The sequence below is a fragment of the Python bivittatus genome, unplaced genomic scaffold, assembly GCF_059951505.1.
Source record: "Python bivittatus isolate LINGU-HERP-01145 unplaced genomic scaffold, Pbiv_v1 ctg000700_np1212, whole genome shotgun sequence".
In the NCBI taxonomy this organism is placed as follows: Eukaryota; Metazoa; Chordata; class Lepidosauria; order Squamata; family Pythonidae; genus Python; species Python bivittatus.
This window is the reverse complement of record NW_028277098.1, coordinates 21,940,246-21,962,982: the sequence shown is the minus strand read 5'-3', so window position 1 is coordinate 21,962,982 and position 22,737 is coordinate 21,940,246. Positions and strand designations below refer to the sequence as shown.

The 22,737-nt window shown below is 40.4% G+C and overlaps 1 protein-coding gene across 5 annotated transcripts in view; it reads left to right on the top strand.

Moving 5' to 3' along the window:
* The first annotated feature begins 209 nt into the window (after positions 1 to 209).
* BCAR3 (BCAR3 adaptor protein, NSP family member) overlaps positions 210 to 22,737 on the top strand; it is a 102,456-nt gene continuing 79,928 nt past the window's right edge. The window contains exon 1 of one of the 5 annotated variants that reach the window (XM_025163125.2): positions 210 to 366. The gene's annotated coding sequence lies outside the window, so the exon portion shown is untranslated. Of the gene's footprint in view, positions 367 to 15,917; positions 16,071 to 16,180; positions 16,493 to 16,514; positions 16,779 to 19,393; positions 19,762 to 22,737 lie in introns of those variants that run through there. The other 4 variants (XM_025163127.2, XM_025163126.2, XM_007422843.3 and 1 more) reach the window with 4 other exon arrangements.

Genomic DNA, 22,737 nt, shown 5'->3' with positions numbered 1-22,737 from the left:
GATCATTTGGGCTAACTTGAGGGTACAAACAGACAAGCAGATAAACACAATGAGTGTTTGAGTAGTATACAGATATGTTAAAACTGTTTATTACTAGAAATCATCCCACTCCCCATCATCATTATGTGTATTCTTTTCCTGGGTATTATCAATAACCACTTCAGTTATTATTAATAACCATATACTACCTATATATTACCTCCAGGATTGGTATGCTAAGCCCCTTGAAGTGGAACTCCGGGAACCCAATAACTCAAGGCCTGCGGAAGGAGCTATGCCAGGGACACCTAAATCAGTGAAGAAGGCATTGTTGGCATCTGACCCCAACCTGAAGAAAAGAACCATCTTGAGTCCTGGGGAATGCAGGTACCAAAAAGTTCAGTATCAGATGGTAGGTAAGTGTAGGAGTGCCAGATTGCAGGAGAGGTCTATTTGAATGAGTTCTTGATCACAAGTAGCCTTTTCTTGCCAGTTAGTTTGAAAGGATTAACAATTGGGATTTCCTACAATATGAAGACAGACGCATAATAGCCTTCACTTTGCTGCCACAATCTCTGCTAACAGCTCAGCTACCCTAATGATGAATCCTGCTTCCCCAGTTCAGTTTTCATGCTTGGGGCCCTGTTTCTCGATTGTCCTGGTGGCTGTGCTGTCTTTGTAGCTATCTCTAACACTGGTTTGTGTTCTTTCTGTCTTTGGAGTGATTTGTTGCAGCCTCTGTTGCTTAACCTTGGTTTTGTTTGCTGGCCCTGCAGTGTCCTAGAACAGGAGGTAGTAATGCCTCTGTCGACCAGTGCTGGGGAAAACAGCAAGATAAGGTCCTGTTTATGAGTTTCCCATAGACAACTAATTGAGCAATAGGACAGTGGGAGCTGGGCTAGATGGGCCTTTGGTCTGGTGTACCCAGCTGTTTTGATCTTTGTGTCAAAGGATCACCACAATTCTGTAGTGCATTAACTAATCTGTATGTTTGTAGCTGCCTGACACCTGGGAATGTGGTTTTTAGAGGTGCCGTAGTTTTAAATTATGCTGTGCACAGAAACAGTTCCTAAAAGGGATTACTGAGAACTGTAGCTCTTCTAACATTATTAATACCTGGTTGGGATACAGAATTGAAAAATGAACTGTTCAGAATCATTAATTCCTGATCCCAGGACAAGAAGAGTATATATCATAAGTAGAAAAATAATTGTAGTGGCAAACAAACTTCAATAATAAGTCAGTATTTACTTACCTAAACTGATAAACAGAATGACTTCAGGTGGGCAAGAAAGGAGTGCATAGGAATGCTTGCATAGAAAGGGGTTATGAAAGGTATAGGGACAGGGATATTAACAATTTGACAAGCAGTTTCCTTAAAACTATACCCCTATAACCCTTATTATTGAAAGTTAGGCCTTGGATTGCTCTTGAATGCTGCCACTGTAGACACATCACATTATCCAGCTGTTTTCATAGGAACATTCTTGGGGGAGGGTGACCTTGGCACTCAGTGTTGGTGTTCTGGAGCTGGCAATTGTTGATGAGATGTTTGAATATTTATGTTGGCTTTTCGTCTCTGTGCATCGCTGGCACCTTTTTGCGTGCTTTTGTTTTGCTAACGATAATACCCTGTTTTATCTTCTGTTATTTCCCATTGCCTTGGTTTGTGCCTCCCAGGGTGACATTTCTGCTGGGGATTAGATGAGAAGCTTTGATGACCGTTTGGTACTTTTCGTGCTTTGAGATGATTCTCATGGAGTCTAGCATAAAAAGCTTTTGCTGTTGATGAGTAGCTGATTGGCCCTCAGAGCAAACAGTTGAACTCTTTATCAGCACCAGAGAGCTCAGAGTTCAGCTGTTTATCAACATTGCTATAGTCTTCAAGGAAACTGTGTCCCAGAAGTCTGGAATCACATTTTGGAGGGCAGGCAGAAAGGCCTGGCTATAGCAACATTTGGCCTTTTCCCCATGGAAATTCAGATGTAATTGAACTGTGCTAGTGGTCACAAACAGAATTTGCAAGTTTCGTAGAATGAGGTTAAAATGTCCAATAGTTCACTAATTGGGTTTAAGTAACTGAATATATTATATTGTTCTAAAAGCTGCAAGTCACTGTTAACATCCAAAAAAGAGAGAACAAGAGAGAGACTCTCTCTCTCTCCACTATTATAGCAGCACAGTCAAAACCATAAAATAAGATTAGTAGTTATCCAAGCTACTGAAGATTTATTTTAACGGAACCCAAAGAGATAGACTATTAAGACATTATGTTAAGAGAAATCCAAATGTCATGTATGGTACAAGCCCGTACATAGAAATATATAGTAGTCTAGAACTGGTTTCTAAGTTGAGTTAAATTCTGTGTCAGATTTTTGGAAATCGAGGCATATTCCCACAATTGGATTAATCATTCTTCCTCTGGGGGAATCATATATCTTTCCGGTAGGAAGCATAGGGTATCCTTGCAGCAGTTTCCATGTGTAATGCTTATTTGCTATACTTTATGGGAATACAAGATTTAGCAATAATAAATAAGAAAATAGCAGATTGGAAAGGAAATCCAACTTTTAGAATCTGTTTCATTCTAGTATAAATAATTTTCCAAAATTGCTGACCTTTACAACATTGTCAACAAATACAGAAATATAGTCTGACCTGATTGTTACATTTCCAACAATTTTTGGAAAATGAGCTATCCATTTTAGCAATCAGTACTTAGGTAATGTACCAGCGACCAAACATCTTATTCCAATTTTCTCTACATATAATGTTTGATGTAAATTTAACCTTTTTCCATTGGAATTCCCATTACTGCATATCAGCTACCGTATCTAGATTCTGCATCCATTTAACCATGCAGTCTTTTACCTGTTCAATTTCTGACTTATATTTCCCTAACTATATGTAAATAAGTCCCAGCAAATGCTCCACTTTTTGTGTTATAAATTCAATTCCATCTCTGTTTCCCTTGTTTTTGTACAGGTAGTCCTTGGGTTATGACCATTCATTCAGCGACCATTCAAAGTTACAACATCACTGAATGAGTAATACTTATGACTGCTCCTCAGAGTTCCAGCCATTGCAGTGTCGCTGTAGTCATGTAATCATGATTTCTGATGTTCTATGCCAGCTTCCCACAAGGGAAGTCAATGGAGAAGCTGGCAGGAAGTCGGAACTCATGGTCATGTGAGGTCCTTGCTTAATAACCCGTGCAGTCCTTGCTTAATGATGGTAATCGGGACTGCCAGAATTGCCATTGCCATAGCACGGTCACATGACATTGCATTTTATGACTGCGTCACTTAGTGACAGCATCACTTAGTGACAGTAGTTCTGGTCCCAATTGCCATCGTAATCCAAGAACTACCCGTACACTACAATTTATTTGAAGGTATTGAAACCAGTTGGGTGGTTCTGGCCATTTCAACGAAAAAGTCTCAACAGATTTTATTGTTTTCTTATTGATAATCAAATCTCGCAGTCTGTAAGATTTGTTGTCTTTCCAATGAGCTAATTTCTTTGCCCTTTCCTGTTCGTGAAAATAAATATTTAGTAACAAAGCAAGAAAGAATAGGTCTGGACTGATCCTTTTCCTGTATTTATTCCAAACTTTTAATATGGTGCTTATGGACTAAGTTAATAGTCCTTGGAGGACTCTTATTAATTTCTGAGAAATCCTGTGACCCTCTAGTAACAGATCATTAGGGTAAGAATAGGAGCAAAGTCAGGTTTATGTCTCTCCATCCCTTCCCATTTGTTTGTCTGTCTGTTTAATTTCTGTCCTGTGCAAGCATAATAGCTCTAGCAATTCCAAGCAGCTTTCTGAAGATCTCTTTCCAATTCTTCCCTCCATCTCATGAGTGTCAAAAACATTTGTGCTTATGCAGTGGACTTAGGGACAGGTTGAACCTTTATTTGGCATTAGAGCATTCTGCTGTTCAGAATTAGCGGGAAGTCCTTCTTGCTATTCCTGAGTGTCTTCATAACACCGAGAATGAAGTCCAAACTTTTTCTTGGAGGGACAGTTAAGGAAATAAAGTTATCAAGGCCAGCCAAACTTCAGACATTTCTGTAAATATCAGGGAAGTGTCAAGCATGCATAAGTATGAAAATTAAGCTCTGGATGCTAATTCACACACAGACTGTAATGGAAGGAATGGGTTGAAAGGCTAGATCTAGTATCTTATAATACTAGATATTATAAGAACCACACTCTTCATACTTCATGCCTAGATCTGCAAACATGGATCTCTAATTCATGCTATCCTTTCCCCTCATTAAGTGAGATCTGACAGAATTGTGTGCATCAAACAATATGCATTCTTAGGTCTATATAGAACTCATTTCTCACACTTCTGCACACCTGCACTATCTACATGATGGTCTTCAACTAGGTGAATTAGGGAATTACTAGATGAAGAGACAGTCCTGATGTTGATAAAGACAAGTTCCCTGGTGATCAAACAATGTTGTGTCCTAGGACCTGTGATTTTCTGAAATTTTAAGATATCCCCATTGTTTCTGTTCCTTCTGCTTCAAGGCAGTTCCTCTTCTGAAACTGACAAGCCATGGAAACAATAAACAAAAACCAAATGGCCTGGAACAGATCATTTTAGATGATCTATTGCTAATTAACTCTGGTCGATTTCACAGTTGCTGATCTTGCTTTGACTACTATACATAGGAGGAGAGTTGCAAAGAGGGGAAGACAGGAAATATCCTTAGATAACCAAAATATCCAGGTATATTTATATTGGAACTAGAAGGGTTGGGAATAGGGATGTGGAAATGTTCCCATTTTTTGCAGGATCCTAACTGGGAGGTGCAAAAGCTATCTGTCTGGGCACTCAGTAAAGTGCTCAAATATCTCTCCTTCCAAAAATACAGTATCCCTTGTCAAAGAATAGAGATGATTTGTCCATTTGTTTCTTAACAAGAAACAAAGCGTCTACATTGAAGCTTCTTCTCTCCTTTGTAGATGAGCCACTTGGACAGAATTTCTATCCACATTCCAAATTTAGGTCTAGACTTTTTTGAGAGAGAGAGAGAGGGAGGGAAAGAGAGGAAAGCCCTCTCATTTGCTTTCATTTTTAATAGATTGCTTGATGGGAAAGTCCAGATAAAGCGTTTGATCCCAATCTGTATTACTGGCAAAACATAAGAGAGCAGCCAAAGTATTTAGTATAAGATCTGAAGAAGACAAAAGAAGGAGGGGCTGATACCTGAGCTGACTTCAGGGCACTCTATCTATTGATTTTTATCTGCCACCGGAGTGACAGTATTTGTAATAATCATCCTGCAAGAATCAGCTGTCAGAGACTTGTTCGCTTCCAGAGATTGTCCTTGCTTGTCAGCTGCTCTAACTTCAATGATGAGTTTCAGGAGGACATAGAAGTAAAGTCTTCAAGTAAAATAATCTACAGTTCATTGAGCCTCATCATTTCAAAGAAAAGGGAGCAGAAAAATAATTTTGCAATCAGGGAAATTGGAACTAGAGCACATTCATCGTGATGCTAGCAAGAAAGTAACTTTCCCTGGCAGAAAATAAACAAGAAGGCTTTTGTTCTGAGGATGTTGAGGTAGGTAAGTAAGTAGAGGGATTTCCTTAATTCCATTTACCCATTATTAGCTTTGGGTCTTTGTGGTTTGTCTTTGCTGCTGTTTATAGCTTGTTGCAAATGTGCCTTAATTCTTTTAAGCTTGAAAGCTTTTCCAAACAGCTCAGATCAACTCTTTGTCTGGGTTGAAAAAGTGAGATAAACACGAATAATATAAAAACAATAAAACTAAACTGCTATTTTCTGGGTCTGAAGTTACATTTCTCTTGGCAATTACCTGAGAGTGAACTCCACTAAGCTCATCTTGGAACTGAAAAACCATGCATAACTTTGCACTGTCTGTGACTCTTTCTGAAGGTCAGATGCTCAAAATACTGTGTGTTGTCTAGAGTCAATGTTAATGGAACCTGTTTTAGCTTTAAGCATTTTATATAAATTGTTTCCTTCTTATCATTAGTACTACAAAATAGATACATACACACCCTTGCAAGTGTATTCTGCCTAGTGCTACTCAGAAACTGAGGCCCAGTTCATACGTTACTGCAGTGCTTCCCAAACCTGGGTAAATTACCCAGAATTGGGTAAAAGTGATTTTTCTTTGGGTTATGACACACAAATCCATTACCCATCACAACGGGGACATTTAAATTGACTTAAAGATTGCCATGTGTACTAAAATATATTCAAAAATCTCCCAAACTATTCCTATTAAGATGAAAATCGATGAAATTACTAATGGTAATTTGTTGAAATGACATAAAGATCATTCAGTTATATTGTTTTTATAATACAGGTAGTCCTCGAGTTACGACCATTCATTCAGCAACCGTTCAAAATTACGATGGTGTTGAAGAAAGGGACTTACGATTGGTCCTCGAAGTTCCAGCTGTTACAGCACCCCTGCGGTCACGTGAACAAAATTCAGGCACTTGGCAACCAGCTCGCACTTATGACCAGTTGCAGCGACCTGTGGTTATGTGATCACCATTTGAAACCTTCCCTGCCAGCTTCTCACAAGCCAAGTTAATGCGGAAGCTGGCAAGGGAGGTCATAAATCACTCAGGTAGTCTCTTCCATCCACCCCAGCCTTTCTTTGTTTGCACGTACCGCACCCTCCTTCTAATAAGCAGTTTTGGGTAATGAAGGAAAAAGTTTGGGAAGCACTGTGTTACTGAGTTGGGAAGGAAACCTGGGAGAAAAAATAGCAATATTCTCTAGGGTAGGATGGGTTTTGTTTTTGTTTTTGTTTTGGTGCCTTTGAGGCAGTGTTGACTCCTGGAGACCGCTTGGACTAGTCCCTGTATTTTTCTTGGCAAGATTTTCAGGAGTGGTTTGCCCTTGCTTCCTTCCTAGGGCTCAGAGAGAGTGACTGGCTCAAGGTCACACAGCTGGCTTTGTCCCTAAGGCAGGACTAGAACTCACGGTCTCCCAGTTTTTAGCCTGGTGCCTTTATCTACTACACCAAACTAGTTCTCATTCTATAGGAATATCCGCACATGAATCAGTGAGCAGTGATCTGGGCTTACCATGAAATTGGTGTTTCTAGTTTTTATTGAACCTTAGGCAAAAATTGAATTAAATCCCTGAGAAGCAGTTTTGGGAAACTACAACATCAGTTCCAACTGTATGTATATCTGCTGAATATACTCCTGTAGCTCTTAGTCTCCTGGCTGCAAAGTACCACCAACAGGATGACAATTGTTCATGGCCTGATATCTTAGAACCAGATGTGATGCACCGGCCATGCCTTGCTCCCACCCTTCATATTCTAAGTGGAAGAACTTTTCACATCAGCCATGAGAGGACTTGAGCTGCCTTGCAGCTTCAAATACATCTGGAATCCATTGATCCGAACTTGAAGTATGTGGAGGTTGCTTTAGGGATGGGGCAGGGACAGTGTGATATCATCTTATATACATAATAGAGAGGGATGATCCAAAAGGCCCTTTGAATATAGATTTGCAGTAGATTTTTTTTCTTTCTGAATGGACCAGGATAATTACCTGTATAATTTTTAGAACAGGACCCAGAAATAGCCCTTCATCTCAACTTCTTTGTTGTTGACACAGGGATTTTACCAAATGCTGAGCTACTATGTAACTTTCCTGAGATAATTAGGAACATTGGACATAGTCCAGTGTGGTAGGAGCTGCTGGTTAATCTCTACTGCAATATTTCTTGTATCCGAAAAGAATTATTGTGATGTATTTCATGGAGTTGTTCCTAGCAGGGTCTTGATAAAAAGAACAGAGCTCTTTGGTTATATAAACATAACTGCTTTTCTTCTCCTGGATCTATTCTTATTCTATGCTAGCAATTCTCTAATACATAATCACAGAAACTGGCTATGTTATTCTGAAATATAATGGATACCAGAAATAGATAATGGCGCTCTTTGGTTAGACAAATCTCTGCTTAATTAGATTAAATATGCCCTATCTTGCATATTTCTGCATGACCCGGCCTTATACGGCCCTTTCATTTCTTGAGGATATTTTGAGCAGGCTTGTCTTAAGATAGTTTCCCATTTTGGATACAACAGGAAACTAACTATAGTTTACTATCTTGGTTTGTTTTGAATCTTTTAACACTTTCCCAATTAAATTATGGTTCATCATGGAACACTTCTTGGGTTAATCTTGGCATGTTGAGAAAGTAGAAGGGAAGGGATAGCATTAGAATAGAATGCATGGGCACAAAGGATAGTGTGTGGTTAAAAGCGGGTTGCTCAAGAATTCCTTAATTTTTAAGATTTCTGCTTGACTACATGATTGTGATTGTCAACAGTTAATCTAGTGGAACTCATAAATTATACAGGGAGACACTTGCCTAAAAGTCCATTATAAGCTATGATGACATCATATGAATTGTGATATCATTACAGTTTGTGGATATCATGCATGACATAACTGATGCAAATTACATAAGTCATGTCATTTGTGCCATGATTTACATGTGTCCCTTGCCTCCCCTTGACACTCTCTGCAGATGGCTACTGACGCTCAAGAGTACAAGCAATTGATCTACACTGATTCTGTTGGGACATATAATGCAATTTTTTTAAAAAGTACTTCTGACTTATCAGAGTTGAGTGACCATTTCTGCTTGATTCCTCCTATCAAAGGGATTTACTAAATAAACCAGAAGGCCTCCATTTATGGGTCTTTAACTGTGAGCTGAGATTCCTGGCTTGTTCCTGTCCAAACCAACCAAAATCAGAAGCCAAGATCAAATCCTACTTTATGAATTGTTATGAGAGAAAGAACAAAGGAAGGAGAACAGGCTTCCTGGTTTGCTTGCCCAGTCTCATGGGCAGGAAGAATCAAATGTGAGCAATCCAGAAACACGTAGCAGCCTGTTTGTTTGTTCTTCATAATAACTGGATGTTGTGTGAATTGCTGAGGTTCAGTTGTAACTAGAGACAAAAAGAATTGTTGCATTAACAACAATTGTTGTTAATATAGAAAGGAACAGTTTTGGGGAGAAATTTTTAAAAATGATTCTGTCAGTGGTTTTTCTTAAGCCATCAAATCTTCTAACAAAACTTAAAAATTCATATCGCTGACCAAGAAATACTTAGAAAGATGCTTCTTAGACTAAAACAGAATAATTATCCACGTGTTGGTAGTGAAGCCCTTGGGCTACTGGTTTATGAACTCAGACCAAAAAAAAAAAAAGTAATGGGGCGTTGTTTGGGATTACAGAAGACAACACAGCTGCAAAATATTGATGCTTGAGGCAAAACAGGAACTCCTCTGAGGCAACTGCTAGCATGTAGGAGTTTAGAAAAGTTGGTCATAAGAGGGTATAACCTTAAAGGGAAAGGAATGAGTCTGGAAATTCAGGTCCTTTAAGATGATGAAGCATTTGTAAATAGCCAACCAGTAAAAGATGGAATTACCGATAGGCTTTTAATTAAATCCCAAAAACAAAAGACAATGGCTGTATCATAGGGCTGGCTCATCTACTCACTCTTGGCCAGGATTAATTCCATGGCAGAGAGATTAAGAAACTGGTGCATCTTATGCTTTCTACAGTGTATATAAGGCACATATATGAGCTAAGCATCAAACCAAGCTCCCTGAGTCTGGTGCCCTCCAGATATGTTGGAATTGGCTGGGGATTTGGATTATAATAGGACGATTCTGGGAGGAGTTGTCCTCTGAAAGGGACCAAGTTTGGGAAGATTGATTCCAACCTAGTATTCACTTGTACAACATTTCTTTCCATTGGATCAAAGATGCAAGGAGATATTTAATGAATGGAGAAGATTGTGCCTATAGATGCTTTTGTTGCTATGACCATATTCCTGCTCCTTTTATTGTTGAAACATTAAGGCTACATTAAGGCTACTTGATCATTAGAGAGAGAGAGAGCAGAAAAGTATGGCTCACTTGGGGCCAGAGGGGACCGCAGAATGACAAAAGCATTGTGGTGCTGTTGTGCTGCAAGCTCTGTCCCTTTTGCACATGAATGCAGTGTTATAACACATGTACAAAAGGGGTGGAGCTTTTATCATACTGCTACAATACTGCTCTCATCATTTGATTTCCCCTGCAGATACCTCTGCATTTTGGTGGAGACCTAAGTAAGGATTTAACAACGTTTAAGGTCATGCATTCACACTATAGCCTTCCTCTCATCCCTAGCCCAAAGCCAGGGCCAACTAACTTTGTCTTTTTCTGATTCAGTGTGGGTGAAGTAGTGTTCTCCATCTTCTCCTGACACACAAGCCAGCCTTCTTATTAATCTATGCTTCAATAGTGACTGAGCTGATGATTCAGCAGGAGGTACATCAGCAGCAGCTCAGTGAGGATTCAGCCTAGCTCCTGTTGGCCATTTTCATTAGGCAGTCTTCACCACCCAGAGTGACTTGACTGTCTGCTGGGCATTTCTTTCTACATGTATTTACACATGTAGAAAAAAAAAATCCTCCCTGACTGGAAGGCCACTCAGCAGGGGACTTTGGCTGCTGACAATTCATGCAGCATGCTGGACTGTTTGCAACACGAGCACACTGTCCAGTGGTCTGCCTTTCAGCCCCATTCCATCCAATGGATCACCTGTAATATTTGATACATGTAGTTTAGGCTTTGCAGATAATCCATCACATGAAGAAGGGTAAATCAGGAGGAGTGCCCCAACCCAATCTACAGATTAGACTAGAACAGATCACTAAAACTACCAGTCTACCAATTGCTAAAACTCACCTCTTCCTAAATTCCAGCCCACACCCACATTAGGGAGTGCAACTAGTAAATGTTTCTGCTGCCAGCAGGGAAATCCATTAATCACTGCACCTTAACATGCCCTGCAATAAAGTATTAGAGCAACACTGACCTCGTAAACAAGGCAGAGTAGAACTTGGACATGTAACAGAGAAAATTTATGCTAGCATATCTTGTGCCAACTCAGCATGTATGCCCTAACTCTAACCCTGTATTTTTTAACTGGACTTGCCATCCTTTCATACATGATGGCTGGGTTCATACAACATGTTGAGTCTAAATCAATCACAATAAAGCTTAGTCCAATAAGGAGAATTAGGCCACATTCTCTTGTGCACTTAAACTTGGTTCATTCATCCTGCTAAGTCTCAATGGGATTTGTTAGATTTTGGGTTAGCATATCGTGTGAATCCAACCAAAAGGTCACCCTGCATTTTCCAACAAACTGTCTTCATTAGAACAATCTAATGTAGAAAAAAAAAATTAAGCGATGTAATTGTTAAAGCATTGTGAGTCAGAAATTCTTCCAGATAAAGCTCTTGACATGAAGGTGAGGATTCTGGAGGAAAAGTAGTTTTCATCCATCTTCTCTGTTGATGGTCAAGGAACAAGAAAGGAAAGCAGGATTCTGAAAATGGACAACTGGCTAAGAAGATGGTGTTTGCAAGAAAAAATTGGATTCCTAGACCATAATCCACATCACCAGTGTAATGGATTCTCAGGAAGAGGTGAGATACAAAGAACAAAGCAACTAGTTAAGATTTAAACTAAATCAGGCAGAGGAGGGAGACAGAGACACAAACTCTCCATGTTTTCCACAAGAGTATAATGCGAGATCTTGCCAAATTCTTTACTTTGATCAAGATATACTATATCCAGAGCATTTCCTTGGTCTACCAAACTAGTTATTCTGTCATAAGTCAATCTAAAATGACTTGTTCTTGATAAATGTGTTAGTTCTTGATAAAGGTACCCTTCTTTTCAAAGTTCTAGCACCTTATCCAGTATAGACATTGAACTAACTAGTCTGTAGCTTCTCAGGCCCTTCCTCTTCCCCATTTTGAATATGAGGACTCATCTCACCAGTTTTCTCTTCTGCAGGCCTCTAGCAGTTTGATTCCTCACCAGCCTTGTTTAACCTGTACTACTTCAGTATCAGCCTCCTTTTTGCTTCTCTCATCCTTAGCTGGTCTGGTATTATGATAATGTACTCTCCCTTCTCAATAAATCATGGCAGATTTACCATGGTATAAACTGACATATTTCACTGACCATTTTGGGACAGCACTGTCAAGTGACCCCTTGGGAAATAGTATCAACCGAGTATCTGTGGACCACTTTAGGCTGGTGCAGGTATGTCCCATCTCTTCTGGACACCCTGAGCACTGTTCTTCACATTACTCTGCTGTGGGTGATGAGAAAGTCTAGTTCTTTGGAAGGAAGCTTTTTCCTGTATACGTCAGGGCTCTAAGCTGATTCCTGGCTCAGAAACCTGGATCAGCCCAGGTCAAATAACAGCTGAAGAGTAGGAGAGTGTGTGTATGTGAGAAGTAGGAGAAAAAGAGCTAGCTCCCTCTCTGTCCCTTCACGGCAACACACACACTCAATCCCTGTCAGCTGTTGTTTGGGCTACTTTTGAATGCAGGTTTTACTGCCGTTCTAGAAAAGCTGTAAACTCATGTTCAAAAGTAGCCTGAACAATAGCTGACAGGCAGGATGATTGAACAATGAAGCAGAAAAGAGCTGGTTTACACTACCCACCCATCACACCAGACGGCTGATTCCCAGGTTGGGAAAGTGGTAGGTAAAGGGGGGGGGGGAGTTCTGATAGCTAAACTTGTGGGTTTATCCATCTGTCAAAACCACAGGCAGTCACAGTAGTGCTGTGATTAGCAGATTGTTTTCCTGGTGCCTGGTGATATTGAAAAAGGGTGTGGGTGGGTGGTGATAGAGATGGATGGGGAGGAAATGCAGGCTTCCTTGCATGGGAAATAAGGATACTGTCCTTCAGCTGCAAGCCAGAACAGAATTGGGAATAATAGAAGTGAATACGTGTAGCTCGCATATTCAGAATCCCAAGGACTCCACAGAATTGGGGTTGGCAATGAGGTCAGCAAAATCTATGCTGGCTTAATTTTCTATGGACTGATAGAAGAGAACCCTTAGCATTTTACACTTACCAAAAAATTGTGTGGTGGATGCCTTATCAGAAATAGATAGATGCCTTATCTATTATCTTATTTTGCATCATATATTTATAGAGCATCCCCCATATTGTGTACACATTTTCCTGTGTGAATTTAGGTAAATAATATTCTACTTTGTTTGACTGATGAATGAATGTGTAAAAGATTCTTAAACCCTCTCAAGTCTCACATACAATAATACCTAAAACAGTTTGTAACTTTTTTTTTTTCTGATTGAGGCTGCCTGTTATTTTTTACTTCTGACTTTTTTTCCTTATGGGAGCTTTAAATACTATATGATGTGTACTCACACAGATTTATAAAATAGCAAAATCTGTATGGTTTATGTGATTCCCCCTCTCTTCTTCCAGCACTTAAGAAATCCAAAATATTTGCTTCCAAATTCTGGTTTGTTGTATCTAATTCTTGAAGTTATAATTTAGCAGTATGTGTTAGCCATGGATGTTTCTGATGTCTTCTTTTTCTTTATCAACCCTGGGAGGAATAAACTGGAAAAGCTTGTTTGTTTGTTTTTCCTTTTAACTGTGATGTATCATTGGGTACAAATGCAACTTTTTAACAATAGCTTAGGAAATCAGCAGAAGTGGAAAACTATGAAGTTGACTTGTTTCACTGACTCACGAATGGAGGAGCTATGGCTTCAACACCGATTGGAGAACCAGTGACCTATAGATGTTGCTGAATCACAACTTCCAGTGGCCCACACCTCTGGATTTTTCCAGGAAAATTCTGGAGCATCACAAGTTCCCCAACCTTCCCCTAACCTATTGTTAAGCTTATCTATAATTATCCAGATTTTGGCAATGGCCTGCAAGTCCCTTTCCTCCCTGATTGATATCCCAATCACAATTGTAATGGTTCTCCAACTATGATTTCCTTCCTTTTTTTGATGAACAACAACAAAAAACCCCTAGTCACCATACACAAGGTAATAAAAAACATATTTCCTCTCCAGCTCCTTTTTAACTAGTCATAAACTTACATGCAAGGCTGGGTTCATACAACGTAGTGACTTATAATATGGTGATTGTTATGATCATTGATCAAGACTCCCTTAAGTAACACTCAGATCCTGGTGTCACATCCATGTGATGTTCCTGGCAACAATACAGAAGTGGTTTGCCATTGTCTTCTGGAGCTTATATTTTTTGCTTTTTGTTTACTTCCTAGTGTAGCCTACAATCCAGGGATTTCCTGTATCTCTCATCCAAGTTCAGCCAAGATGTTGCCATCAAGCAGGGTAGGATATTGTATCCACCTAACCAACTGTGGCTGATTCACTAACCCACAATTAACAAATCATGCCGTAGTGTGTTGTAAGAACACATTAATGAGCATATAAAACAGAACAAGGCTCTGGAGATGCAGCTGTATGAGCAGTTCTGCTTTGTAGCTGCTCCAGAATGCAGAAGAGGGAGCCAGCCATTGGCTAGCTCTCTTTCCAAGCTTCAATGGAAGAGCACAAAGCATGATATGCCTGAACCACAGTGCAGACATCATGCTAAGCCTAATCACATGCGGTGGCTCAGGAGGCACATGGGAGTGCAGTAATGAGTAATTATAATTAGTTAAAATGGAATGAAAAGCTTTGATCTCCCATTTATAGTCTGCTAGAGAAAAAAAGGAGACAGATCATGAGCTCAAGTCTTTTTATGTACAGGTAGCTCACAGTTAGTGCAAGGTCGAATAATGCAATATTTGATTTAGTGTGAATTATAAATTGATACCAGGTCGCGTTTACTGCGGCCCATAATTCAGTTAATGTGAGGCTATTGCATGTGCAATTGAGGCTTGTACATGTGCAGTTGCAGTTGGGGTTTTAGACACTGCTCATCTTCGTGTGTGCAAAATGGAGAAAAGGAATACAGTACAAGTTTAAAAAAGAAGAGGCTCGTTATTACGGTAGAGCACAAATGTGATGTAATTGAACAACATGAATGTGGTCACAGCAAGGCTAAAGAGATGTGGGAATGCCTGAATCTATGACAGAATTTTTGTTGTTGTTACTTTGCCTTCCATAACTACTCTGTGACTTTGTTAATCATAAACATCCTTTACTGTAATATTTCATTAATATACATATAAACATTGTTTAAAATTTTTCATTGCCTGTCACTGAGCTGGAACCAATTACCGTGTTTTCTATAGAAGTATCACTTCAAATAGTGCAAATCTGAATAACGCGACTATTTCATGGGATTCTTAACTGCACTAATCGAGACCTACCTGTCAGCCTAAGTCATAATTCAAAATGACATAAAATCCAGTTTTAACCTGGCTTATAGGTTGTTTCAGTAACCATTGTTAATGCTAACCATAGGTCATGGTTTAGACCAGTGTTGTCCAAACTTGGCCACTTTAAGATGAGTGGACTTCAACTCCCAGAATTCCCCAGCCAGCCAGAATTCTGGGAGTTGAAGTCCACTCATCTTAAAGTGACCAAGTTTGGACAACACTGGTTTAGACAAAACAAACACCATTAATGAGAATGGTCGAAAACATGGTGACTTTTTGTCCGGTCTCCAAATCTGCGATCAGAGGGGCAACTTCTCCCCGACAAACAGTGAAGCCAGCCGAACTTTGGAGCATGGCAGCACAATGAGCCGTGGGAACCCATGCTGTGGATTGCATTAACCGACCAATTTTCCAAATGTGATGGGTGGTGTCAATTGCCCTTTTCCAGGGTAGAAGGATACACACAAGGGAGGACTGTTTCTTCTGTTGGCTGCAGTTTCAATTAAGTATGCTTATTGGCTGGCTTGCAATGAGTTCTTGGCTGGCACAGAGAATATGTTGTGACACATTCTTCTGTGGGCATTGGATGCCAGTCAAGGGAGGGAAAGGGGACCCACTGACACCCTGGCACTCCCAACTGCTTAGTTGAATAATTAGAGCTGGCTCCTATCAGAGGCTGTATTTAGGAAGCAGTAAAAAATCTCTCTCTCTCTCTCTCTCTCTCTCTCTCTCGTCTGTTTGTTTGTTTGTTTGTGGGGAGGAAAGAAAATTATTTTATTTATTTTACGAGTTACCCGATGTGGAGGACTGCAGAAAATGCTTTTCCAAAGAGCCCTAGGCCAGGGCAACAGGAGGTCACGGTATGTAAATAACCTTACACAGGGGGCTACCGCCCGAATTAGCCCAGCGCAGGGGCGGAAGCGGAGAAGCCCTAAATCACTCTGGGAGGGTCGGTGCCCGCCTTGTTCTCCGCCCTCCGCGGTGTCTGCAGCTGCCCGAGTTGGCAGCGGGCAGCACCAGCGTCGTCCGACGGTGAGCGATTGCTTCGTTCGCCGGAGCGCGGCCCGAGTCAGGGCGTCAGGAGCCCCAAGCCGCGGGCGACGCTTCTGTCCTGGCCGAGCCGCTCGAGCGAGCGACCGTGGCCAGTTGCCAAAAGCCCCGGGACGAGCCGCGCCCGATGGTCCGCGAGCGAGCGGCTCTCCTTGGCTGGCAGCGGTGCGCGAGCCCCCTCGCGGCGCTCCTCCCTCCCTCCCCCCAGCCCCCTCCCTCTCCTCCAGGCAAGGTAAGAGCGGCGGCGCCTTCTGGCTTTGCAAATGCCGGGGATGAAGCGCGCAGCGGAAACTCAGACAGGTTAACCGGGGGAGCAGTCCTGGCTGTGGTGCTGGGGGCAGCTGCCAGGCGTAGGCTGGGTGCTGGCGGGCAGGTCGCGAAGTTGCGCGTGCTTTCTTTTGCGGATTGGTGGATGGATTGACCGGTACCCCCGGGAGTAAGTTGCAGCAGGAACGAGAGACGAGAGGAGAGGAGGTTGAAGTCGTGCATTTTTTGTTTATTTATTTTTTTACACAGAAGTAAGTCGGCTCAAATGCAGCGCGGGGTTCTAACTTCAAAGTCCGGGATGTTTTTTTCCCTTCTGATTGTTCTGAAATCGTTCGCGGTTTTGGGGAGAACTTTGAGAGTGAGAGCAATTTATCTACCTATTTATGCAACGCAGTCTGTGTACATCATCTTTAATGCTAGTTTGGGAGTCAGTTTGGTCTAGTGGTTAAGGCGCTGGACCTGAGTTCTAGTCCTGCCTTCGGCACAGAAGCCAATTGGGTGTCTTTGGGCGACAGCCTCTCTCAGTCCTAGGAAGCAGGCAAGGGAGAACCACTTCTGAAAATGTTGCCTGCAAAATTGCAGGGACTCCTTCAGGAGTCAAAGAAACAACAAAATAAAAAGCTAGTTCAGCTGATGCCTGCCTATGCATGCCTGCCCCAATGTCCCACTAAGACTATTGGGTGAAATATCCAGAAAACTACAGGATCAAACCCTAAAGCTTCCAGTTCAGTTACTGAAAGGTTTGAATGCTGAAAAGATGTTCTCCTGCCTTTGGTTGGACGTTTTTGGAGCAAAAATGGAGAGTATATATTAAGGGCTGTGTGCATAGAAATTGTGCATACTTTTCCCAAAGTGATTACCACAAAGATTGATGTGGGATGGTAGGTGAACTATGATGACTAATAATGAGAAAAGACTCTTGTGCTGGAGTGAGCTGGTCGTTTGATATATGAAGAGAAAGATACATTTTTGGTTGTTGGTAGAACAACTCATTTAAAGATATTCTGAGTTTTTAAAAATATACTAGGAATGTGATATAACGGCACAGGGCTGATATGAGTCATTTTAATAACTGACATTTTTTTCCTGACTGTACTCACATATTGCATACTTTACTGTTGGGATAATTGGCTAGGTATTTGTAACAAGCCAAAACGGGTTTGATGAAATGGTGTTTTAAATTTGGTTTCAGGATTTATAATGCGTACTGTATGATTCACTGGTGCGATCCCTAATATTGTGCTCTACCTACAATAGAAACTCTTAAGTCACTGCAACAATCAGTTTTTCCTGCCTTTCTTTGTTTTTCCTGTGTCAGATTTTAGATTATAATGTCCTTGGGAGTTGTTCTGGGGTGGGTTTTTATTTATTTATTTATTTTTTGGTACCCCATAAAGCTTCATAGCAATGTATGGCATGGTAGAAACAGCATGGCATTGATGTTCATGCTCAGTACTTTCACTGTGCCTTTTCTCTCATTCCCCTCCCCCAAACACCCAAGATTCTGCATTTCCAGTGTATCCCATGCACCACTTATCCAGGAAGCTTGTTCGCACAAGCTGGACTTCATGTCTGTGTTTTTGCAACTTTAATAGTGATTAACGTGACCAAAATTATCCTTCCATTTGGGAGAGGTTAATAAAGGAGATATTTGCTTAATTAATTGCCAACTGTTGTATGTGTAAGAGTGCCTTTAAAAAATGTACCAAAAAAAAAAGTTACTATGGTAGCTGGGATGTGATGGAATTTTCCTATTAAGTCTCCTAGCTGATTTTTTTTCCTTTGTAGACCCAACTGGCACTGAAATCTGAATATACAAAGCATTCCTCTATGACGGACAAGCTTAAAAAAATAAACCCTTAAACTTCTCTAATTTCTATACTTGGTACTAATTAATTTCTGTTCTTGTCACCCCTTTATCATATTGTGCCCAGATTGCTTCTTTGTTTCAATAAAATGGTCTATGTAGCCTCGCTATTATTTTGAATCAGGCTCTCTCAAAGATAGGTCTTTGGGAGAGAGATAGTCCTCTAAATCACTTGGTTTGGAAAGTTGGTAAAGAGGAAGGAGAAGTGGGGTGTCTTGTGGCTCTGCCAATCACTTTGTTCTCTTTATTTGTTTGGTCAAAGAATGAATAGCAGGTTGTGTTTGTTCTAGAGGGTAGGAAGAAAGAGGAGAAGAACCCACTTCTCTGGCTATGATTCACCCTGAACTCTCTCTCTTTCTCTCTCTCTTCTTTTATGAAGAACTGATGCAAATCTTAAGCTGCCAGACAACAGAAAGGGTTTAGGGAGCCATTGTGAACTGTTGATGCTAAAACAATACTTTGAAGATAAGGAGACTTGGAATTATCATGATTTTAAAGCAAGATTGAAAACTGCCTTGGATGCCATAGTGAACATGATCTGTCAACCTCACCTTCATTATTGGGGCAAATAGGATATGTGTAAGGAGAATGGGCAGGAAAAAATCCTGAACCCAATCCAGATCAAATTTGAGCATGTTTAAGTAGCACATATTCCAATAGGAGACATTTAACTATTACTGTAATTCGGACACTTAAATCCTTTTGCCTTGATTGTACCCCCCAAACATTCCAGTGTTCCTGACAACATTCTTTTCCTGATTTAATTGGATGAGTTAATAAAAACATGGTCTGAGTACACCAATAAGCCACTTTTAGTTGGATTCATTATTTTTCTTTCTCTCTTGTCCGTCCCCCTCTGAAAGTCCATTCTTTCAAAAGGTATTTAGGTTTACTGAAAGTTAGTTGGCTGGAAAAGTTCACATAGCGTATCCATGACAACTCTCAGAAATCAGGGTAACTGAATGGTTTGAGAACAATGGATGGACTCACCATGCAGAAGAAAAGAAAGAAGTCTGTCTAGGGATGCAGAAGGAGACCACAGGCTGCACTGTTATTGTTTATGATTTATAAATTTATTATTTAGAACTGTGGAAGGATGAAGTACTGCTGTATGTTGCCAAGAGGATAACATGGACATGAATTCATCTGGAGTTGAGGTGGCCTCGAAGGATATTTTCCTTGTATTATCACTACATTATATAAAAAACAAATCTTTTAGGAACTTTTGTTAAGATGGCTATTCTAACTTTATTTACTTAGAAGTGAAATAACAAAGCCTTAAAGGTTATAGAATTTTGGCAAAAGCTTTACTGGCCTAGATCCCACTCATTCTGTCTGTATCTGGGACATATCACTTTATACCACAGGTAAGAGCCGATTTTCTTTTTCTTCTCTCAGCAAGCTTTGGTAGAGTCCTACTGGCTATATAGGGTAGGATCTAATAGAATGTCTGGAGGCTATTCTCACATTTCAGGTAAGACTGCAGTCTGGTGCCAACGTGACCTAACTCCCAACCACATGTTTTTCTCAATAATTTCCCCTGCTGGATTTACAACTATTTTGCCTATGAACAGTTCTTGGAAATTGGAAAGCATGTACACTATTTTGAAAATCCTTCAGTTAATTGAATGTGGCTTTTGAATTTTTTTCGTTGGTCAATTAAATGATGTCAGGTATGCAATGTGATACCTGTCAAATTCCTTTACCTGCTGATTTTTTAAAGAAAGATTCTTGTAATGTACAAAATAATTAAACAGGAGGCTGGACTGCTGGATGGCAAAGCCCCAGCCTTGTGCATCTCCTTCATTTCCAAGAATGCTCTTGAAATACAGTGGTACCTTGGTTCATGAACGCTTCTGTTCACAAGCAATTTGGTTCATGAACAGCTCCGTTTGCAAAATTTTGCCTCCGTTTGCGAACGCCGGATCGGGTTACGAACAGGATCCGCGGCCATTTTCCCTCCTGTGACACGTGGTCGCGGCTTCCTGTAGGGAGGGGGACTCTCCCTCCAACCAGTAACCACCTCCCCACCCGCCTTCCTGTCCTCCACGCCAGAAGTCGCGTCGAGCAAGGTTAGTGTTCTCTCTCTTCGTACTGTATTTTGTTTCATATTTTTGCGGTTTAAAAAAAACAAACACATATGGTTCAGAACGGATTAACCGTAATTACATTGAACCTTATGGGGAAATTTGATTCGGGACGCGATCAAAAATCGGTTGGCGACCAAATTTGGAGGGGTCAGAACGGATTAACCGTATTTACATTGAACCTTATGGGAAAATTTGATTCGGTTCACGACCAATTTGGTTTGCGACCAGAGTCGCGGAACGAATTAAGTTCGTGAACCGAGGTACCACTGTACATTTGTGGGAAATCTAAAGGGCAGATGGCTATATCCCTGTTTTTCACCCTGTGTGACCCCCCTCAAAAGACCAAGATAAGCTGGGATAAGACTTAACATCTCTGGAGTGCTTGAGTTTGAGTGGCAGGAAGCAACTCTTACCTGTTTATCTTATGAACAATAAGTATTTTATAATTGGCAGAGCCAAAACTGTGCTAACCATTTTTTGAGAGGAGCTATGACAGGTTCTCATCATTCCAAATGTATTCAGCATTCCAAGATTTTTGCCTACCCCTGGATTGCCCCTTTAGTTGAAGTAAGTCCAATTATAAACAGTGTACTTCAGATTATTCTGACCAGAATTTCAGAACTGTTGGGCTAAACCTGTGATGGCTAAATTCTCAACAAATTAGAGCCCTGACAGATGAAGAGTATTTTGGCTATGGTAGCTACAGTTTATCAAATCGTTCAGCCATGTGAACTCATCAAGGGGCTATAGCAGCTTCCTAGGGGGAACAAATAATATCTGGGGCTTTTAAGTTTAGAAGGAAGACAATTAAGAGGATGTGATAGAAATATATAAAATCACATAAAAAGTAGGTTGATCCCAAAGTCATCCAGTGAAGCTTAAAGGTGATCGGTTCAGCACAGACAAAAGAAACCACTTCTTCATTTGAACAATTGTGGACTTCACTAAGATAGGATGGGACAATAGCTGACAAGTTAGCTGGCTTTAATAGGTCATTAGACAGATTCATAGAGAATATTGCTATCAACAGTTGCTAATCATGATAGCTGTATGTTACAGAGGCAGTATGTGGGAGGGAGATGTACTATCATGCTCAGTTTTGAGTCTTCTCTGGTTGACTACTGTGAGAACACAGGGCCGGACTAGGCAGGAATACACCTGCTTAACGCTCTTTTTTCCACATCATACTCTGGGCTTGACCCCTCATGTTGAAAGATTAATCAGCCTTTCTGCAGATAATTTGGATATGTTAATGGATGATGTTCTTTTCAAGGAAAATGGAAGTGCAGTTCCTTTTCTTCAAGCGAAACCAATTTTCAGGTCAATAGTATCAAAAGCAGTAAATCATGGATTTCATTCTTCTCTGCAGGCTATTATTATGTTTTTTTTATAATTAACCTGGCAGGAAAATATCTTTCCAAGTATTATTGTTTAAGCAGAAAATATATGAACCGAGTTTAAATTTTGTTGGAATGACCTGGGAAACCTCTAACTTTACGAGTGGTGCAGCACTTTGGATCTGAGATAAAAAAAGGTGCTTCTGAGCACACAGTTTCAGCTACAGTACTCTTTAAAGTGGCTGCATCTTTTTCTAGGATCATAAGACTCCCCTTCACAGTATGATCTCTGGAAAAGCCAGGTTTTATATAAAGAGAAGTGAGACATGCGCAGTCCTGCACATTTTTCGCCTTTGAATATGAGGCATTGTAGCGTTCCAGTATCATTTATTGTCAGGCCATTCAAGAAGTAAAAAGCATTTACCTTTTCATTAAAGGGTATGATCCTAAATAATTTTATTAGGAAATTCACATGAAATTAGTGAGGCTTTAAAATAGATGTATTTATAATACCTGTAGAGAGCCAGTTTGGTGTAGTGGCTAAGGTGCTGGGCTAGAAACCGGGAGACTGTGACACCAGATCTTCCAACATAGAGTAAATGCTGCTTTCTAGCTACAGACTCATTCTGTCATATGATAATTCAGTGCGTGTATATGTGTATTTTGAAGTTTAATAAAACTTTCCTTAGGATTAATGACTGTCCCAGAGGTAACTGTATTATGATACATTAAAAGAAAGGATACAAAACAAGCAGATGAAAAGAATGTTTTTGTTGGTCCTGGCATCTGTTGTTGTTAGGGTTTTAGGCATCCCCTGCTAATAAGAGAAGATAGCTTGTTTCCAGAGATGCATTTTAAATAGTTCTATAGTCCTTTGAAGTGTCTCAGAGCAGAATCCCACTTTTGTTTGATCTGG